Here is an 8329-nt window from a genome sequence, read left to right as displayed (position 1 = left end):
GACGTCGTAATGCTGGCCAGTAGTAGACACAGATGTGACGTCTTAATGCTGGCCAGTAGACACAGCTGCTACTGTTTTTGCGGCTTCGGGCATCAAATACATACCAATTTATGCAAATGGTGTGAGTTGACTGGTGCTACCGGTACGACAGGACATACTGACCCTTTTCGCAAACACCTAGTGTCATCAGTGATTTCTACTGATCTGTTCATAGAACTTCTTCTAGGTGATTTCAATGCAGACCTGCGTGCTCACTGAACGGAATCTAATTTCTGTCGTACCCCTTGATGATAATGCTATTTTTACCTTCACAAGTAAATGTAAAACTATAAGAAGTATGATAGATTCTGTGTTCATTAAACTCCAACATGTTAGTAACGTTCTTGGTTATACTTTGGATACTGGTGTTCAATACTCAGTATCAGACCATTGTCCGATATTCCTATGTCCGAGTACTGATTCCCAGCCACGCCCCTATGGCGGTGAACATCTTAACTGGCGTAAAGCTAATGACGTAGACTTTATGTTATACCGATATGAAACTGAAAACTATTTTAGATGTGCTCAGTTTGACGAAACTCAGTACGCATCTCCTCATGAATACATCGAAAGTTATCACGACTATATCCTACAAACGTTACATGCTGCAGCTAAACTAAGTATACCATCTTCAAAATTCCAATCTCATTTAAAACCATACTGGAAAAAAGATAATTTACATACGTTGCATCGTACAATGCGACAACGCCGTAGTGAATGGTAAATGGTAAATCTCATGATAAAGAGGATGCAAATTACATTGAGTATAAAAGAGCAAAACGTATCTTTAGGAAGCAGCATCACCGTTCCAAACAAAAGCCGAAAGACGAAAAGTTTCAGGAAATATATGAAGCAGCTGAGGTTGATATAACAGAGTACTTTAGAGTAACCAAGAAATATAAAAGAAAGAAGGAACAAACCCAGATGCTTGTGTATAATGAAGAGTCCTGTAATACACAGGAAGGAACTTGTAATCTGTTTTCCAAATATTTCAAGGATTTATCAATGCCAAATCATGATATCAATTTTGACTCAGATTTTACTGATTATGTGAATATTCGCATGGAACAGATTGAAAATGATTCGAATAATGACCAAGGGAACAGTGACGTTAATTCCACGTTGATTTGTCCTTTCACATCTGATGAGTTATTGACAACTATAAAACGTCTAAAAAGTTGAAAATCGCCTGGTCCCGATGGCATAGCTAATGAACACATCAAATACTCTGGTAGATCTATTATCAATCACCTTGTTATATTCTATAATAAAATTGTTTCTCATGAATATGTACCTAAAATGTTTAACGTTGGAAAGATTTTACCTATCCATAAAGGCCATGGTAAACGTAAAGACGACCCCACTAACTACAGAGGTATTACCCTCACTCCAGTATTAAGTAAACTGTTCGAAAGACTTCTGCTGAATAGAATTGAAGAGTGGGCAAACAAATCTAAAGGCTTCCCCCATCCCTTTCAATTTGGATTTAGGAGAGGGGCTGGGGCAGAAACTGCCCTGTTTACATTAATGGAAAGCATAGCTTATTATAACGAAAGACAGTCTCCAGTTTATTGCGCTTTTCTCGACAACGAGAAAGCTTTTGACAGAGTCTGGCTTAATGGTCTTTTTTTCAAACTGTATAACTTTGGTATTAATGGAAAATTATGGCGACTTTTACGCACAATATATACTTCAATGCAGTCATGTGTAAGCTTTGGAGGTTTACCTCAAATGTGTTTCACGTTAAGCAAGGTCGCGTTAAGCACGGACTGCAATGTCTACTGAATGATATATACACCTATGCTAATAGATGGCATTTGAAATATAATGCCAGTAAAAGTGCATTTCTACTGTTTGGGAATATTCGCAAATCTGTCTGTCAGTGTGTCTACATTGGTTCACAAGTACTTCCTAAAAAGGAAAATGTAACTTATGCTGGATTGCTTCTAAGTACATCAAAGAAAACCTTAGAACGTACCCATCTAATATGTGAAAAACTCAGAATGTTAGTCAATATAAATTATAATCATGGACTATACCTTGGTGGCTTAAATCCTATCCCAGCTGTTGGTATATGGGAAAGGGTAATTTTACCATGTGGACTATTTGCTTGTAGTGTATGGGGTAAACTGTCACCGAAGGAATACGAAATGCTTGAAATTATTCAACGTTATTTTTGTAAAAAGATTCAAGGACTGTCTAGACGCACTCCTTCCGTCATCACCAGAGATTGTCTGGGTTTAATTTCTCTCCAGGCGTACATTGATCAACGAGCTCTCTTATTTCTTGGAAGACTATGTAATAGTGCCATTAACTTTGCATTTAAAAGACTATTGCAGCACAGACTTGTTCAGTATGAACTCGATACAATTAAAGAAAAAGATGATAAATGTAAAATGTCACCCGTATACCACATGCTTTCACTTGTATACAAATATGAACTCAATAATGATATTAACACATATACCACCTATTCTCATTCCCCCCCCCCCCCCAAAAAAAAACAACAAACAAAACAACAACAACAAAAAACAAAGCAACAAAAACAAAAAAAACACAACAACCAACAACAACAAACAAAAAAACATGCATGGGCGAGTCGAGTTAAAGAACAAATAAGCGTATGTGACCATAACGTAATTCATGCAGAGATTCATTCAAGAGAAAACCTAAAACGATACTCTCTTATACGATCACCTAAGGTACACAGACTTTGGTTACTAACACTTGAAAGGCCGGAACACTTCTAGGATTTAGCATATCTATGATGTCTTAGCACCTACAGTATACAATCTAATGAATGTTTATGCGGCACATTTGCTTATGATATTATCAAACGTGTTTATGTATTGTAAAAAGACTCAACAAAGAAATATTCTTGTTGAGTCTAATATTGATTTACTAGATGTGACAACTTTTTCTAGTATCTGGAACGATGATGACGATACCTTTCTGTCCTTTTTACTTGGCGGTTTGCCAACAGAAAGTAGTATGGCAGTTGAATACAATCTATGGGCAAATATAATGCTCCGTGTATGTAAAACTGTTAAAATGTGGAACAACCTACTAAGAAACATTATTTGATAACGATGTGAAACTGCCTGTACATACAATATATCAGCTGTTATATATATACATTTGTAGAACACCGTAATATCTCATATCAATGTATGTTCATCGACTGGAGGGAATAAAGATGATCTATCTATCTATCTATCCTAACATGTTGGTTAATATATGGAGAATAACTAATATTCAAGAGATATAGGGATTGGTTCGATGCACAAACGGACACACTGGTATGTTGTGTGAACCGACGCTCATGAATGCATCACATGTGACGTCATTTAACTCTTTCAACACCGCAGGCCGGTTATCCGGCCAAGAAGCATCGAGTCCCCAGACACCGCAGGCCGGTTATCCGGCCAAGCCGTAGTCACGTCAAAACAGAATATATTTTTATGGACCTACCTGTGATATCATTCATTTATTAAATCTATCACATTTCACAATGTCTGAAATACGTATTCCATTTCAATTTATCATTTTTTATCGATAAATTAAAAAATTATTCACTATTTCCCGCGATGTTATTGAAAATAAAATTCTCGGACACACATTTCGACAACGGGTCCACATCGAACATGTCAAAGAGCAAAATAAAGACGTTTTAAACAAGTCTTTAAATATATTATACAAAGTATTAAATGAAATCAACAAAAATATATCTAAAAGTAATCAAACTTACATCTAAGTTATTATTTCCATCTTTTCGTGCGATCGCGTGTAATGTAAGTCAAATGACATCTCGGCTTTCGTCGCCTCGAATTCTCGGCTCGGACACGATGTTTAATGCAAAAATATATGCATGAAAAATCTTTGTCACAGCTCGTAACCTAGCACGATACATTCACGAAGTTCCATATTTTTAATATATATCGTGATTTCCTGCTTAAAACGTTCAGAATAACACGATTTAACAAAAATCTTTCGCCAACTTGTGAAATTTATCAAACACGAGCTTGGTATCACAGCTGTAATTTGATTGGCTGCCTTAGGTCACGTGCTCAAAATAGACCAATCACGAAACTTGTTGCAGATTTCAGCAAGAAAGCGTCATTAGAAACCAATTTTAATCCAATGAAATCGCTTGTTATAACTACGAAAAAAACCAGGCGATGTTACGAGCATGTAGATGAAGGAATAAGCTTTCCAGCGATGTGTCACATGCCATTCTTCGACGAACGTGCTTTTCATACGAAGCCTCGAAAACGGGGGTATTTCTTCATGTTACTGAGCGGACAGCCGCTGTTATCGGGAAATGGGTGATGATATAGATACTGTTTATAATTATTTTTAAAATGATTTTCAATCACGTAAACAATGAAAATAAAACAGAAATAGGTAAGTGGATTTTATGAAATCTTATATTTGCCGAAAATAGTCAAGTTTTCGCTTCCTTGGTCCCTAATCTGGACGTTAACAACGTGTTAGCTTACATTTTTTATTTACAACAAACTTAAATAAGTTCTAAATGCATTATTTTAAATAATGTGAAAAACATAACTTTCATATTTATAAACCATAGGATCAGACCTTTCAAATGGTGTATAACATGTAGTAGCAAATATATTTTACAAGCAGATATTTTCTTTGATAAATGTTGGCTTCATCTATCACACAAGAGTCTCTGGGAACTCGGTGTCCCAGCAGTAAACACTTCTGGTTGACTGGTGTTGAAAGAGTTAAGGATTGAAGTTGTATTTCTTGACGTTCATCAGCTGATGAAGACAGTGCCTCACAGGAGCAAATTCCATGATGCTCGAAGCTTGTTAGTGTTCACCTGGGCCAGGTCAACCGCTGCTGTCAATATTGATCCAGGACTCGAGTTGCACCATTTGTATCGTGCAGGATCAGCGTGTAAAGTCTGGAAATCACGTTAGCTTCTAAGGATTGTGCAAATATTTGAAAAAATTAAAAGTTGATTTCAGGCCGCGTACAAACCCTGCTGGCGATACAGGTTTTCCGACAAAATTTGAAATCATTCCCTTTCAAAATAAATAAAAGCCCAGTTCCGTCTGTTTCAAGTGTAAATTAATTGAAACGTTTGATCAAAATAATGTATAATTGATAAACAACTCTCCATTCATGAAAAATATAGGAACGTTTGAACAACAGAATGACTGACCACAGATGCATGCTTAAAACAAAGTACAATTGGAGCTTGAGTGCAGGAAATGTTGCATGTCCGAGCAGGATTCCAGCCCAAGGGCGGCGGCGTGTTAACAATGGCGCCTGTACCAGACAATCCAGAGATTGATATTATGAGCATCGACCCAAGCCATCGGGGTACGATGACACCCAATTAACCAGGTCACCGAGTCTGGCCACCCGATCCGCTTGTTCTCAGGTTACTACAGCACAGGTTGCTTGGGACCTATTCTCACCTGGAATACCCTTGGTGCAAGGGATAATGTTACCCTTACGCAAAAAGAATACCTGCTGTTGTTTAAACAGAAGAATAAAGCAATATATGGAAGAGTAAATATCTTCCTGTTTCGGAGCTACCTTCAGTGTTGTTGTCCTTGTTTGTTGTTTAACGCCGCACTCAGCAAGATTCCAGCTATATGACGGCGGTCTGTAAATAATCGAGTCTGGACCAGACAATCCAGTGATTGACATCAAGAACATCGATCCACGCAATTGGGATCGAAGACATGCATCAACCAAGTCAACGAGCATGTACACCCGATCCTGTTAGTCGCCTCTTACGACAAGCATAGTCGACCTCTTCTACCCCGGATCTTCAGTGAGGCCCAAGATGCCAGTAATGACTTGTACATGACCTTACTGTAATCCGCTTGTACACAAGTTCGTCAAGCTCCAGATTACAACCGAACTTACGCCAATCCATATAACCAAAATAGGAAAGAACTTCCTCAAACTGACAGACATGTTTCAAGGAGTAATCGACATACCAAGTTCACTTGAAGCCTGGCTTAATATCACTCTGTGGTCACCATCTATAGAAAGATCGCCCATATTATATTGCAGTTTTCTTTCAGCGAGGGTCGCACATTCATGCACATGGCTGTGTGTGGTGGGGTTTGGTGTGTAAAGAAATCGTCCCTTTCATGATGGAGCCGACAGCAGACACATTCAAACGGAAACTAGGCTCCAGTGATTGTTTAGAAATGGACACAGCGGTTGAGGCCCGGTCTTCAAAGCCGTGTTAGACCAAGTACCGACTTCGTGTCTCTCAGCGGGATCCCGGGGCAGAACAGGTCCATGGCACACGCTGATTGTGTTCAGGGTCGTCCGAGTCAGTTATCATACATTATCACGAATGAGAGAGTTTGGTTTATCGCCGCTTTGAACAGTATTCCAGTTATATCACGGCGTATCAACTTAATGTGGGACGGGCGAACCGGGATTCGAACCCACAAGGGACGCAGCGAATTGCGGTGCTTTAGATGACTGGACCAACCGCATCAGTAACGTACTTAACGTACTTGATGTTAGTATAACGCGTCATCAATATTCCAGACATAGAACGGCGCCTTGTGCCCCACAAACCAGTGACTGATATTATTAACAACGAAACCAACATAACAATAGCGTTATTCTGTAATTTATTGACATGAACGGTCAATGACAAATGTAATTGTAAACTTCAGCACTAACATAAAAGCAACATACAGCAGTCAATAGTTCTCAATCAACACAAAGGAATTCAACCTTGCAGGCCTGTAGTATACAACAGATGCCTCTTACAGTGGAACAACCGTGTGGATCTGTCCTAACTACAGCGGCCGAGCTCACACTCGGGAGCCCATTCTCAGAGGAGGCACACATTTGTTTTTGTCCCAGAGCTACGTCCCGGGATACGCACTGGGAAACTCCCCTGCATTGAAGGAATTGTTTCACGCTTGTCATGAAAAGCTGGTCGTTAGACGACGATCCCATGATCTACCTTGTCATTTCACAATCATTTCGATAATTTGGCCATCATTTGAACAGGATACGGCTTCTCCGCCATGTGAGGCCAACTCACTTGTTGCCGTGTGGAATAGGACATATTAGCATACCGCCCAAAGGTATCGCACAGGTGACACGTGACCAAGAATTGAAACATAAGATGGTCTTAAGATGGCATTTCAAAACAGATCATTCAAATTCATAAAATCGTTTCGGGTCGTATTCAGGTTTGAAATCGCACTAAAAAGTTTTGAAATTCTTTTGTTTATGAAATAAGAAGAGTGATTGGGGTTTAACACCACTGTGAACATTATTACAGTTATATCACGGCGTTTCAGCTTAATGTCAGAGGAGAGCCCGGAGTAGCACGTCTTAGACGTTAAGCACTTTGGTGAAACCCACAGGACGGGTATGGTGCTGACAAACCAAGAAATATAATCCGGTCGAGCCACAATCACAGGTTTCTGGTGTGAACAAGGGACGAAGTACCGCGCCTTAGACGACAGGGTCTCCAGTGTCCCGTTTGAAACTAGGAATAGCAAAAGGACAGACCATATTAATTTGGGGGATGTTTTGTAAAGATACTTTCGTTAAATTTTCGGTCACTGCTTCAGGACACATATTTTACTTCTCTGACGTGAGCCGATCTTTATTTTTTACTTCTGACGGGACCGGATCTACACATTTTACTTTCACAACACATTTTTGTGTGTGTAAACATATATATCCTGAAAGAATTCCTTAAATCCGGAATCTAAACACTGTATCCCACCCCATGGTACAGATACTCCAGACACTCTGCATGTGGCAGTCGGGACAACCGGCCAATGTGTTGGGTTTCCATAGTGTAGGTGGTCCTATTACAAGGGAGTGAATATGTTTTTACGACGCTTTTAGCAATATTCCAGCAATATAATGGCGGGGCACACCAGAAATGGGCTCTACACATTGTACCCATGTCGGGAATCGAACCCGGGTCTTAGGTGTGACGAGCAAACGCTTTAACCAGTAGGCTACCCGGCCGCCCGATCCCATTACAACCACATGAGACTGGAACAGATGCCATTGGCAACATCGTGCATGGACCGTGGTTTCAGCTTCAGACCCATGCCGGGATATAGCTCCGGGACTCCAGCCAAGGTAGGATATAACTTCTAACACTACTTTGTCTTAGAAAGTCAGCCCCCATTAAACAGTACATATTCAGTGACAGCTTGTTAGTCCTGACCCCTGTGGACATCCTGTACTCCGGACAAACACCACTGGGAATGTGTACAAGGAGACTCTAGTCTGTCCTCCATTCGTGCATCCT

Source organism: Haliotis cracherodii, unplaced genomic scaffold, assembly GCF_022045235.1.
Source record: "Haliotis cracherodii isolate W230 unplaced genomic scaffold, xgHalCrac1.p SCAF_4, whole genome shotgun sequence".
NCBI classification, from domain to species: Eukaryota; Metazoa; Mollusca; class Gastropoda; order Lepetellida; family Haliotidae; genus Haliotis; species Haliotis cracherodii.
Note: the sequence above shows the minus strand (reverse complement) of the source record.